At 30.4% G+C, this 12,859-nt stretch overlaps 1 long non-coding RNA gene across 1 annotated transcript; it reads right to left on the bottom strand.

The window, feature by feature from the left end:
- Nucleotides 1–4,384: 4,384 nt before the first annotated feature.
- Nucleotides 4,385–6,607, bottom strand: LOC125591451. Its single transcript, XR_007327460.1, has 3 exons — nt 5,644–6,607; nt 4,998–5,574; nt 4,385–4,558 (listed from the first exon to the last, which is right to left on the bottom strand). It is a non-coding gene; the product is annotated as an uncharacterized LOC125591451 (long non-coding RNA).
- Between the last annotated feature and the right edge of the window lie 6,252 nt (nt 6,608–12,859).

Here is a 12,859-nt window from a genome sequence, read left to right as displayed (position 1 = left end):
TATATCTTATTGTAGAAAAAAAAATTGAAGCTTGATCAAAAAAGTTTATGTGGACTTTTAACATTTTTAATAATTTATACTCGTTTTGATAAATTCAAAATACAACATATGCAAAAAAAAACTAAATTTTTATTATATGATTATTGTAATTGTGTAATTTATTTTAATAATAAATAATTAAACGAAAATGATAGAAAGTATACAGATTGTTAGCAAATCTTTATTATTTAAAATAATTAATTGTCTTATATATCTTATTCACATTAGGTAATTCCATCGGTTTTATTTAAGAGTAGAATATATAATAATTTCAATTTGATAAATGAATGGTCTATAATGGACATACTATATAATATAACATTCCCTAACAATTTAATTTTGGATTAACAAAATTCTTAATTGATTCTCAATCTGCCACGTAAGCAAAATTAACATTCAAATTACGTGACAACTCAGCATGACGTTTTTTTAATTAATATAAACTACATGTTATAACTTTTAAAATGTTTCTATATTAATATATAGGGGATTATATATATAATTTGTATTTTAAAAATTAAATGTGTAAATAATTTAAATAACTAATTTAATCAACCTAAAATTAGACAAAATTACAAATCATAAATACCCTGACCACCTAATTTTAACTTGAAACCTAATTAATCTAGCCACCTAGTTTTAGTTACAACCTAACTAGCTAATCTTAGATCTACCGAACTAAATTAATTACATTCTTATTAAAAAGCAAAATTTTAAGGCAGGGGGATAGCGATACAAAGTGCCTAATAATGAAGTCACAATTGATCAAAGAAAAAAATGAAGTCACTATAAATCATAACGATTTGGTTTTTCACTTTTAACTTGTAAACCTGAGCTAAATTTATTATATTGGCTTATTTCATTGTTGATATTTAACATCTACGGAATTCAAATTCCAAACTTGATTTCTTTTTTTTTGGAGAAAATATTCCAAACTAGATTTGTATTGTAATAACATTACAGATGTATAGCTGATACTAGATTAAATATTTAGATTTGATAGATGATTATATGGTATTAGATGAATATCATGACTAAGCATTAATTACTGTCCAGTTGAGGTTTACAGCAAAGTATGAATTTAGGGGTTTAACTCCACGTTTTTTAATATTATAATTTGTATCAAATTTATGACGCTTGTGTGTTTTTCTAGTTTTGGAATTTATTTGTTTTCTCTCATTATTTTTATCTACTTATCATGTCCTTATTTTTGTTGCTCAATGAAATAAACTTAGTATTTTCTGAACCTTTATGTACTTTCTATTATCAAGAAACTTGTGACAAAGTAATAGCGAATTTGGCCTGTGTTCAAAAACGCGGACCCCTAGCCAATTAGTCGACCGCATAGGCGCTCGGCGTAAGAGCTCCGTGGCAATTAAGCCCAAATCGATTTGTTTAAACTGATCACGTGTATAGGCTGTAATTAATTGATTTAAAAATGATTTTTAACCTATTAATAATAAAATTTCACAACTTTATGACAAATTTCTGGACCTTTCTGAAAACCCAATTCCTGAAATAAAATAGGAAAAATCCCCTATATATCAAAAGAGAAACATTTTAAAAGTTATAACCTTTAGTTTGTACTAATTAAAAAAGTGTCATGCTGAGTTGTCACGTAATTGAAATGCTAATTTTGCTTACGTGGCGGCTTGAGAATCAATTGAGAATTTTGTTAGTACAAAATTAAATTGCTAGGGAATGTTGTATTATATAGTATGTCTATTATGGACCATTCATTTATCAAATTGAAATTATTATATATTTTTTCCTTAAATAAAACTTACGGAATTATCAAATGTTATTAAAATATATACGGTAATTAATGATGTTAAATAATAAAGATTTGCTAACAATCTGTATACTTTCTATCGTTTTTGTTTAATTATTTATTATTTAAAAAAATTACACAATTACATTAATCATATAATAAAAATTAATTTTTTTTTGTATAAGTTGTATTTTGAATGTTTCAAAACGAGTATAAATTACTAAAACTGTTAAAAGTCTCACATAAACTTTTGTGAACAAGGTTTAAATTTTTTTTCTATAATAAGATACAATGATTATAAATTCATATGAATTATATATATATATATATATATATAAAATTTATATCGTTTAAATTAAACTATACAATATGAAAATACATACTTATATTTTGATATCGGCGTTGAACATATATTGAAAAGTTAATATTTTAATTTTGAAATCTTCATTATTTTTTTAAAATGATTATAAATTATTGAAACCACTAAACATTCCACATTAAAAAAATCATTGTTGTAAACTTTTGTTACACAAATATGCAAATAATCATAAAATCATATGAGTAGAAATCTCATTTAATAAATATTCATATTAAAAGTATACTACATATCTACGTTAATAACATTTAAATTTAATTATATATCATATACGATAGATAAAATTGATTGTTTTGATTTAGTTACCCTAAAATGATTGTGAATAAACAAGAGCGGTCGTTTAATTTATATGTGAATACCAATTTATCACATAATAATAACTGATATTTTAGTTATTTAATATATAATTATTTATTTTGCACAAGGCGCAGATCTTAATCTAAGTATGTATCTCTTTAATAATTTTAAATCTTAAACATTTTCTAAATCTCAGGCCAAAACAAAATAACGAAATGAGAATAAACTCAAAAATCAATATCTATATCGAGTAATAACCAAAATGAAAAAAACGACACCAAAATGAGAAAATATTGAAGATAGATAGGGTTAGCACATGAACGTAAACTTCTCATAACCATAATTAACTTTTAAATTCATAAATCATGATATAAAACCGAGCTGACATAGTTCATTGTAACCAAATAGTAGGCCTGAGATTCTTCAGGCTAAACGTTAGGTTCTTATGCGATAAGTAATTTTTTGACCTAAAATATTTTTAAAAGTGGGATTAGCTTATCAATAACAAATGATGTAATTAACAAAAAAGTTTTAAAAAAAAAATGTTTAAGGGCCAAAAATATTAATTTAATCAATAATATAAATTTATTTTTTTATACAATATTTATTAAATAATTTTCATATAAATTCACTCTGCGCAAAGCGAATGTCTTATCATAATTTGTTATAACAAATTATAGAGCATTTCATGTACAACTCATGTTTCTCTTTACCAATGTGGAACTTTTTTTAACCTTTTAGATTTTTGACTTTTTCTCGTGTTAAAAAAATTGCTAAGAGATTGGTTGGTAACAGAGTTTGGTGGGCTGACTGCTTAACTATCAATTACAGAAAAATAGAAGCTCTCAGAACATCATTAGTGGTAGGGATTCTTCCCATAATATCTAACCAAAAAAAGTTAGTATAATACAAATTTTTAACTAAATTTTAAAATTCAATGGCATTTAACCAATATAATAAAGACAAATGGTATAGGATTTAAAAGTTCTTTTACGAGCGTTCTTCGTTATTTCTCTTTACTATTCATTAGAGATCGTTATCCGCACCAAGGCGCGGAATTTTTGCATTTTAATCTATTTTTGTCTCTTGCTTACTAATCTAACATTCAGTTTTTCAATGCATTTTATCTTCACCATCTCATTTTGTCTTGTTTACATTTGTTTTCACGTTCTGTCGTTTGATTTGTCTTAGTTTTGGCTTGTGTAATAACTTAACCCTGCTCATTCTTCTTTCATTCTTTATTGATCGATATTTTTATCTCGCTTAGCTCTGTGTTGCCACTAATTTGCTCGAATCATTTTTCATCATCTGCTTCATATTCTTTTCATATTCATTAACTATTGTCTCCAATCTTTTTAAATCCTAAAAATCCTACATGTTCTTTTGTTTATTAAATCACATATTAAATATTGTTGAAACTGTTTATTTATTCTAATAAATCCTTACGATTATAACTAAGATGATATGGATAAAAGACTGATTATAATTTAGTTGAAATGAAAGTCTAAAGTAGAAGTTATTAAACTTGCAATCCTTCTTTTTGTCATCCAAGATAGCTTTAGTCAAATTAATTATATTGATTTAGAAAATCCATAAGCTATTTCAATCTCAAACAACCAAAAACAGGCGCATTTGTTATTGACGCTGCGGCGGGTTTCCTTTACTATAAACATAATTGCTTGTCACAACTGTTAATAAACCCAAATGTGTTTACAAAAGCTACCCATATAAGAGTTTCATACTCATTTCTCTTTCTCTAGTCATCTCCTATCTTAGTAGCTATCATAATACAATCATCAAACAAAGGACAAATCTCTTGGTTCCATATAGAATATGCAAAAGGACTGTTTTCTGCAGACTCCATGATCACTGAGTATTATAAATATCAAACTCTGTCTATGGTCTATTTATATGTTGAGGAAATGCCTCGAAATGTAGCTTCCAAATAATGATTTCCAGGTCAACACATTGCATGTTAACCTCCACAATGGGATCAGTGGATCTGCAGATACCGCTACATGTCGAGTCGAACGCAGCTACACATATGTTCCCTGCTTGTGCCTTTCATTCACAATCTGCAATTCTCCCAAGAACCAGAATCAATGTTAAATGAGGTAAAAGTTTTAGAGTCACAACAGACTTTGTATAGCCAAGCCCAATAAACCACGCACCCAACGTAACATCTCCACTTGCCTATTTGTGCAGAAAATGACTTGATCATTATATAGTAGCACCGAGAAGTTAGATGGAGAATGAGGTATGAATGCAAAGTAGACAAAACAGTTAAAATCTTACTGATTATAGGAAATATAAGAAATCAATTCTCTTGAAATGACGTATAACTGTCCAATAGCGTGACAGAAGTACTTGTTCCTATTCTCACCAAACTTCCAATTCTAAATGTATATATAAATCTATTAGAGTTATTGTCAGCGCTCTGTTGCTATATTTGTTAGCTAAAATAATCCATCCAACATAATAGGAAAAAGAAACCAACGAAATTGTAAAGCTAACCATCAGCTGAGATGCTTTTGTTGTCCTGACACATTGCAAGCTTAGTGATTTCACTGTCAAAAGCAACAAACTAAGCAGTCATATACATCCGAGACATTTATTTACAAACGGTTGCTAGCACAGAAAAAACATATTATTATGTTACGGATGATAAGTTTGATGCATAAATACAATTTAGATTTTTTTTAACGGAACATTTGTACCTACTGAATTACCTTAAGACATCCACTGCATTGTGATTTTGACATGTTAAAGCTGAGAATTAACATTGGAGCTTGCGTTAGCATTTGGAACATGAAATATAGCACCATTAATTTCCAGTGTTAATTCCATTGACAATAGATGTGCAAAAACCCTCTGCTAGTAAGGTAATCGTGATTAGTAATTCTTTACATCTTAGTGTCGTACAACTTCAAAACGATAGACACTTATAATCGACGGCTCTCAAAGATGGACCGCAAACCATCTAATGATATGCTTACCTCGTCGTATAAGTAATCCATGTCACTTCCCTCCCACGGGTAACGTTGCTGGTGCAGATCAATTCCCTCCACCTCTTCCTCATCATTAGGATGCTCTGCAATATATCTTCTGTAAGGTTCAAATTTATGTCGCTAGAATTATCAAAGAAAGAAATATAAAGTACCCTCCAAATCTTCAGGAGCATCGACATTTTCTTTATTCAATGATCTTCATTCAACCTAACAACCATCAAAATAAAAAGAATGTGAGGCACATAATCTTCAAAATCCAAGTTTAATGAATGGAAAAAAAATTCAGGAAGACAGAAAATGTCAAACACTCACTGGCTTCTTCTTCTATTACTTTTTGGCTCCCGTGAATGAACTGTCAAAGCCATCATTATTTGCAGAAAAAAAAGATTAAACAAAGCAACTGATGAAAAGAAACAAATATGTTTCACAACACATAAACTCTTCTTGAACAATCAGGCAACAGATAGTATGTCTCCCGTGTGACTCAGCTGAGTCCTCGATAGCATCTTGAACGACAAATGTCTTCTTCTTCTTCTTGGTTAGATTAAAGGGTGCAAGATAAGGATGACCAAAGAAAATTAAAACCACACAATCATGATTTATCAGGCAAAATAAAATAACCGATTATGAATTTATTAAAGATGGGGAGATGTAGAGACCAAAGAACAAAAACTGATTCATGAAACTCAAAGAGCCAATCTGTGTTTCTTAGATGAGTCATGAACCGATGATTAAAAATTGAAAGCCCTAAACTTCCACTGAAGAGAACGATTACAGACCAAAGAAGTTTATTGGGCTTTTTTTATAACGAATCTCATTTCAAAACGTGAGTTATAAAGTATTTATTAAATCATTAGATAAAATAAATAAGTGTGGGTCCCACAGAGAAAACCGAAGAAGCAAAGGTTTCCGACCTTCATAAATATATATTTGTTTTAGCCATCAATGTACAAAGAATCCTTTAGCTCAGTGGTATAAATGTTGTTTTTTAGGTATCAATAACCCGGGTCTGAGTCACAGACTTGACACTTTTTCACACTTTTTAAAAGTGGGATCCACATATTGCTGACGTGTCGTATCAGGAGTGATGCAACTGCCCTATTATAACGTAGATTTATTATCATTAATTTAATATTAAAAAATATATTGAGATACTATTGCTGCGCATGGCTTACCTGATATGCTCCATATCATAACGCTATCTTGTTGAGCTTTTAAAATCCCCTATATATTATTTGAGAAACATTACAACTTCTTTTTGTAGCCACGTGTCATCAATAAGATGATTCTTAGAATCATTAGAGAAATATGTTGGTCCATTTAATTATATAATAAACTTTTTATTAAACTAACAATAAATTCATTATTAATGTACTTTATTATTTCCTTAAATAAAATTTACGGAATTGCCTAATGTGGCTAAAGTATATATGACAATTAATGATTTTGAATAATAAAGATTTGATAAAAAATAGTGTATCTTCTATCATATTTGTTTAATATTAAACTATTAAATAAATTAAACAACCACAATAACCATATAATAAAAAATTTAGATTTTTCTGTATATGTTATATTTTGAATTTTAAAAAACGACTATAAATTACTAAAACTGTTAAAAGTCTCACATTCAAATGATTACAAAATTATATAAGTAAAAAGTATAATTTAATTAATTATTAAGATTAATATATATATATATATATAATTTTAAATTAAACTATAAACCATATAAAATACATAAATCTTTTAGTTTCAAAATTTACTTTGAACAATTTTTTGGTAAAAATTTTAAACGAACATTAACAGTTTATTTTTTTAAAAAATTATAAATTATTAAAACTATTAATCCCACAATTAAAATTTTATTATCAGTAATTTAATTTTTTTTCTATAAAAGATACAAATGATAAAAAAAAACTATATGAGTAGAAATCATCATTTAATAGACATTAATTTTAAAAATATACTATGTATGTTAGTATCATTTAAATTTAATTACAAATCCTATCAAATATTAAAAGAATATTTTTTAGATTAATAAAATTGATTTATATGTTCACACCAATTTAATTATATATTTAATAGTTGGTGACTTTTAATTATTCAATATATATTTATTATTTCGTAATATGTAAAAACATTTAATACATAAAATAATTTTTATATATAATATTTATTCCGCGCAAGGCGCGGATATTAACATAGTGAGCTTTTAAAAGAGCATTTAACCTATTAATCTATAACTATGAATCTACTCTTATATACTTGAATACAAACTGTAAAGATAATAACACAAGATATTCTAACCTAATCTTCACTACGTCTAACTTTATTATATATTTAGGTTATTAACAAAAGTTTTTTCTTCCACCAAAAAAAGCCGTCAGTGAATAAAAGCAAAGTATGTGCTTTTTTTATCTCGTTGAAATTTACCCTTGAATTTGTGTTTTTCAACATGCGTAAGAATTTTTTATATTGTAAAATAATGTTTCTAATTTAATGTTGCGCACATATATTATACATGTTGTTTCATGTTTTATGATAAATAGTGTTCATATGAATACTTCAGTTTTTCATTCTTTTTTATATTTTAAAATACATACTTATATATTCTAGTATTTGTGTAACTTATTAGAACCAGAAAAATGTCAGAGTCTGCAAGATGTTACCTAACCGAATTTTTTTTTTTGTCAACCATATATTAGACCACTAAAGGGCCAAATATTACAAGTGCATACAAAGCCATTTAACCCAATTTTTAAACGTCATCGTTTTTCTTTGTTTTTATTAGTTATTTTAATTATTATTATATCTATTTTAATAACTTGATATTTTAAATGTTACAGCTTTACCAATCATATAACTGCATTATAATTTATATAACATACTGATTCTACTACATACTACTTCGGCTGCCTACTCATATTGTTTCTACCAATCAAGGTCTTAGGTTTTTTATTGGTCTAGTTTTGTTAATATTATAAATAAAATTTAATAAATCTAAAAGGACTGGTTATGGTAATACTACATATCATATAATATGTTTGTGAAGTCAATTTAATTTGCGTTTCAATTATATGACAATCACATATGCTAAAAATTAACTTTTGTCAAACCGATAAATATAAATTTCAATAATAACATACAAAAAACTATTACATTCTAATATATTTATCTTATATATTTAATTTAAATAATAAATAAAATAAATAATAATTAAATTAATGTCCAAGTACTCTCTAGTTAATCTTTAAATTTTGTTAATTATCTAGCCTCACACCGGCCGCCCAACTCACATCTACCGTAATTCCAAACATTGGATTTTCGCATTCTTTGCTAAGTCAATACCAAAAGACATCATATGTGTATATGTCAAGGAAATTTATATTGTTACTTATCTACAATAATATTTTTTGGGAAATTTGGTGAAATTACAAAAAAAAAAGAAACCAGAATTAAATTTCTAGAAAGAGAGCAGAGAAAGATTAACTAGAATGCAAGAGGATTTTTGTTACTGTTTAATTTAGGTTTCTTTCATTATAGAGTGCAGCGTCCTATTTATTCACGCTCATAGAATCTTACTATATATTAATTGAGAAGTCATTTACGTGATTTTTGCTTAGGTGTAAATCATATGTAATGTGTAAGAAAAATGTTATAATATAATTGGCATAGTTTTTAATTTTATTTATTTTAATAAAGTCTATAAAGGCAATTCTAAAACCAATTAAGATTAGTAGCCAAACAATCCATATAATTTTACACATAAGCATTTATAGTAGATAATTGTATCAATTATAGAAAGTCAAGATAATATTTATCATTTTTTTCTTCATTAAATCATTTATTATAAATTATATATTTTAAAGTAATTTATAAAAGAAATATAATTACGTTATTTTGTCACGCCCCCAATCCTGAATAGGATTGTCGGAAGAGCCATGGTTCGAGGAAACGTACCAGCCGATCTTAGGACCTTAAGGAAAGCGTTCCATGGCCAAGATAGAAGGTTAAGGATGTCAGGATGCTGGGACTTAATCTTATGAAAGACAGAAGTCAGCTAGGACGAGTAAGACGGTAGCTGGACGAAGTGAACGAGTAGCTCGACCAGCTCAACGAAGCTAGGTTCAGTTCACTCCAGCTCGGCCAGTACTAAGTCAGCTCCACTAGCTGGACTACTAGCTCACTCAGTTGGGTCAGCTGGGAGCCAGCTCATCTCAACTAGACGGACTGTTCGGGTTACGGGCCGATGGTCCGGGTCAGTGGTGGGCCGTGAGGTCCGGCCATGAGGCCATGGGCTGTTGGGTCTTTGGACAAGGCCGTGGGCTAAGTCTAGAAGGATTTGGGAATGGTTTGGGCTTATGTCCGACCCAAACCCAATCGGTTTAGGCGATGGGATGCAAGTGGCCGAGAGGGCACAACCCTTGGCCGAAGGTGCCCATTCGCTACAAGTCAAGCCTGTTCGTGGGGCAAGGCTTACCCCTTCGTTTTCTATAAATATAGGGTCCCCTCTGTCGATTTCATTATCCAATTCCAGAGTAAAAATAATCATAGAAATCGTAGAGAGAGAGAAAGAGAAAGAGAGAGAGAGTTACGGTCAAGAGAAAGGCCGAGTGTGGTGGTGTTTGGTTCCGGCGACTCTGATCGTTTTGGTAACTGACTCCGATCAAGAATGGGAGATCAAGACAAGGAGAAGAACATGGAGAACCCAGACGTGGTTCATAAGGTATGTAATGGGCCGTGGCTCCATCAATCCGAACAGACGGTCCTTGTGATTGCACCGCAGCTCTGGTCGGTTCATTAGTCCCATCCGATTCTCCTTATCTATTTCAATCCGTTCTCTTCTCTTCTTTCGGGATATACACGAAAGTTTGTGATGGTTGAGTCCAAGGGATGCGTCCCAAGGCTTAGGCCGATCATAACCAAACCGCTAACCTAGACGCCTGGTCGGTTAGGCAGATGGTTCGAATCGCACCATAGACTGGGCGGTTGGTCTGAACGGTTGGGAATATACCAAAAGGCACGAGGTGCAAAAGGTCACGTGTTTCCAAAGGTTGTGAGTTGCCAAAGGGTGTAAGTGACCAAAAGGTACGAGATGCCCAAAGGTTACGAACATCAAGAGGTACGAGGACCAAGAGGTACCAATGACCGAAGGGGTGCATGTTCCAAACGGTGTCTGTTGATGCAGGTTCTGTCCGATCCTTATGGATTAGTCTATGACTTGTTAAGTCAAGATAAGTACACGGTTTATCTAAGCCAGGGTATGAGTCGCATGGTTTGACCGGTTGCTAAGCCTTCCGGATTGGGATTGAGGCTTACTCGGCCATATGGATCCAGGCCCAAGGCCGGATCAGGTAAGGAAGTCCATTGGGCCTTCGAGCCGAACTTCATTGGCCGGTCAAACCTAGATTCTGTCCAGATAGACGAACTGGTCTTTGGGGCGATCCGGATCTGTTTGTGTGTCTGATTTATTATTTTGGAACTGTCTATCTGTTCTAGGGCATGGGTGGTTGGTTGATTGACTTAGGATATGGTAGACAGGTTCATACTATCTGTGATTATATTGATTGAGGTTTATCTAAGTTCTAGGAACCAAGCCAAGCATTGTAGAATCGATCCGTTCTATCTTCGGTTATGATTAATGCTTATCTGGGTGTGGTTTCAGGAACTAAGGATGGTTCTGGTCAAGCCAAGGAGCCGTGAAGGCTCGGTCAGTGAGAGGCTGTGTAGCATGTGGTTAGATGATGCTAGGGAAGAACTAGTTATTGTCTATGAAACTGTTAAGAAGTTGTGTATCGGATCTCATGTTTCTAAGTAATACAAAGTTAACAAATTTTCATTCCGCTGTACTATCTGGTCGATTGTTATGAACCTCATATTCGAATATGACTTAGTAAATAAAAGACTTAAAATGAACCAAACAAGCAAAGACATTAATAAGTAAGCATTCGGATCCAGTTGGGTCGAGAGGCCAGGATCGGGTCTTACAATTTTCTTCTTAAAAACTAGTGTTAAGAAGTGTTATTTTCCTATATAGTTCATAATATATGTATATAAAACATAATGTTAACTATTAATGCATTATAAAACGGGTTTATAAGTTACTACGGGGAGTGTCCGCGCTTCGCGCAAAATATTATTTTATTGTTGTTAAGTATGATTTTTTGGATGATGTAATTATGTGGTAAGTTTTTATTTTTGAAAAGTATTATTTGTTGTTTTAATGTGTTATGTAATAATAGGTGATGGATAGGTTAATATATTATTTTTTTTCAATAATGTGTTGTTGTGTGTATATTAGTACTTATTAGTGGTGAAGTGAGCTTCTGATGTAAAGCATATTAAATTTCAATAACTTTGCATTCATACATTTGTTAATTTTAAGATTAACGATTTCAGCTTCAAAATTGTATTTTATTTTTTCACATTATTCTTTGAAGTTGTTTTTTGCCCTCTCTCCATACTTTGACCTTGAGCAATCACCATCTATGTATTTCGTTTTTCTTTCCGGTGTGCGGTGTTTCTCACTATCACCGGAAAAAGACTCACCTCTGTGCTCTTGTTTTTCCTCGTTTTCTTCTCCTGTGAGATTATCTGTTATTTGTTGTAGATCAGGTTTATAATTTTCCAGTTGTGCGGTTATTTCTCACGGTGTTGTAGGTTGATCTGGTCAATACTGGCCCTCTTCTTCCTTAGATTTTGGCTAATGATAGGAACTACATCTCCTTGGGTTGGGTCGATCTCACCATTTTGGGTCTTCTCTTTTCTCTTCTTTTGTACCGAATCCTACATATGAGAGAGAACGACAATGTTTGGCTCGCCGCTTTCCTCTGTGAATCTGGTTTCTCTCATTCATATGGCTGATTATTACCTGCATAAAATGGAGTCCCGCTGAAGATAAACCCTATCCAAATAGACTTGATGAAAGGTACTATTTCCATTATACACCTAATACTCTAACACATTAAAAAATGTATAAATTGATAATATTGAAAACGCTATTTTAACTAACCAGTCAAAATAATATCATCTTTTATATTTTTTAAAAACATATAGTAATTTAGTTTATTATATTTGTAAATATATATGTTAAAAAATAATGATAGTAATTTTACAAATAAGATCATTTGAGTTCCTATGATGTAAATTTTAGGAGGCACAAAATCGAATGGAAATTACATTTAAAATATAATGCGATTGTAAGGAATATATAAAATGGAAAGACGAAACAGTTGAAAAAATGTTCTCGTACCAAAGAGTTAAAATAATATCTGCTAAACCTTGATCCGCGCAACCGCGCGGATATATATATATATATATATTTAGTTTTTAGTTTATAATACATGATGAATTTTCAATAGTTAG

Source organism: Brassica napus, chromosome C8, assembly GCF_020379485.1.
Source record: "Brassica napus cultivar Da-Ae chromosome C8, Da-Ae, whole genome shotgun sequence".
Taxonomy (NCBI): Eukaryota; Viridiplantae; Streptophyta; class Magnoliopsida; order Brassicales; family Brassicaceae; genus Brassica; species Brassica napus.
The sequence above is the reverse complement of the archived record's forward strand: the minus strand, read 5'-3'. Positions and strand labels throughout refer to the sequence as shown.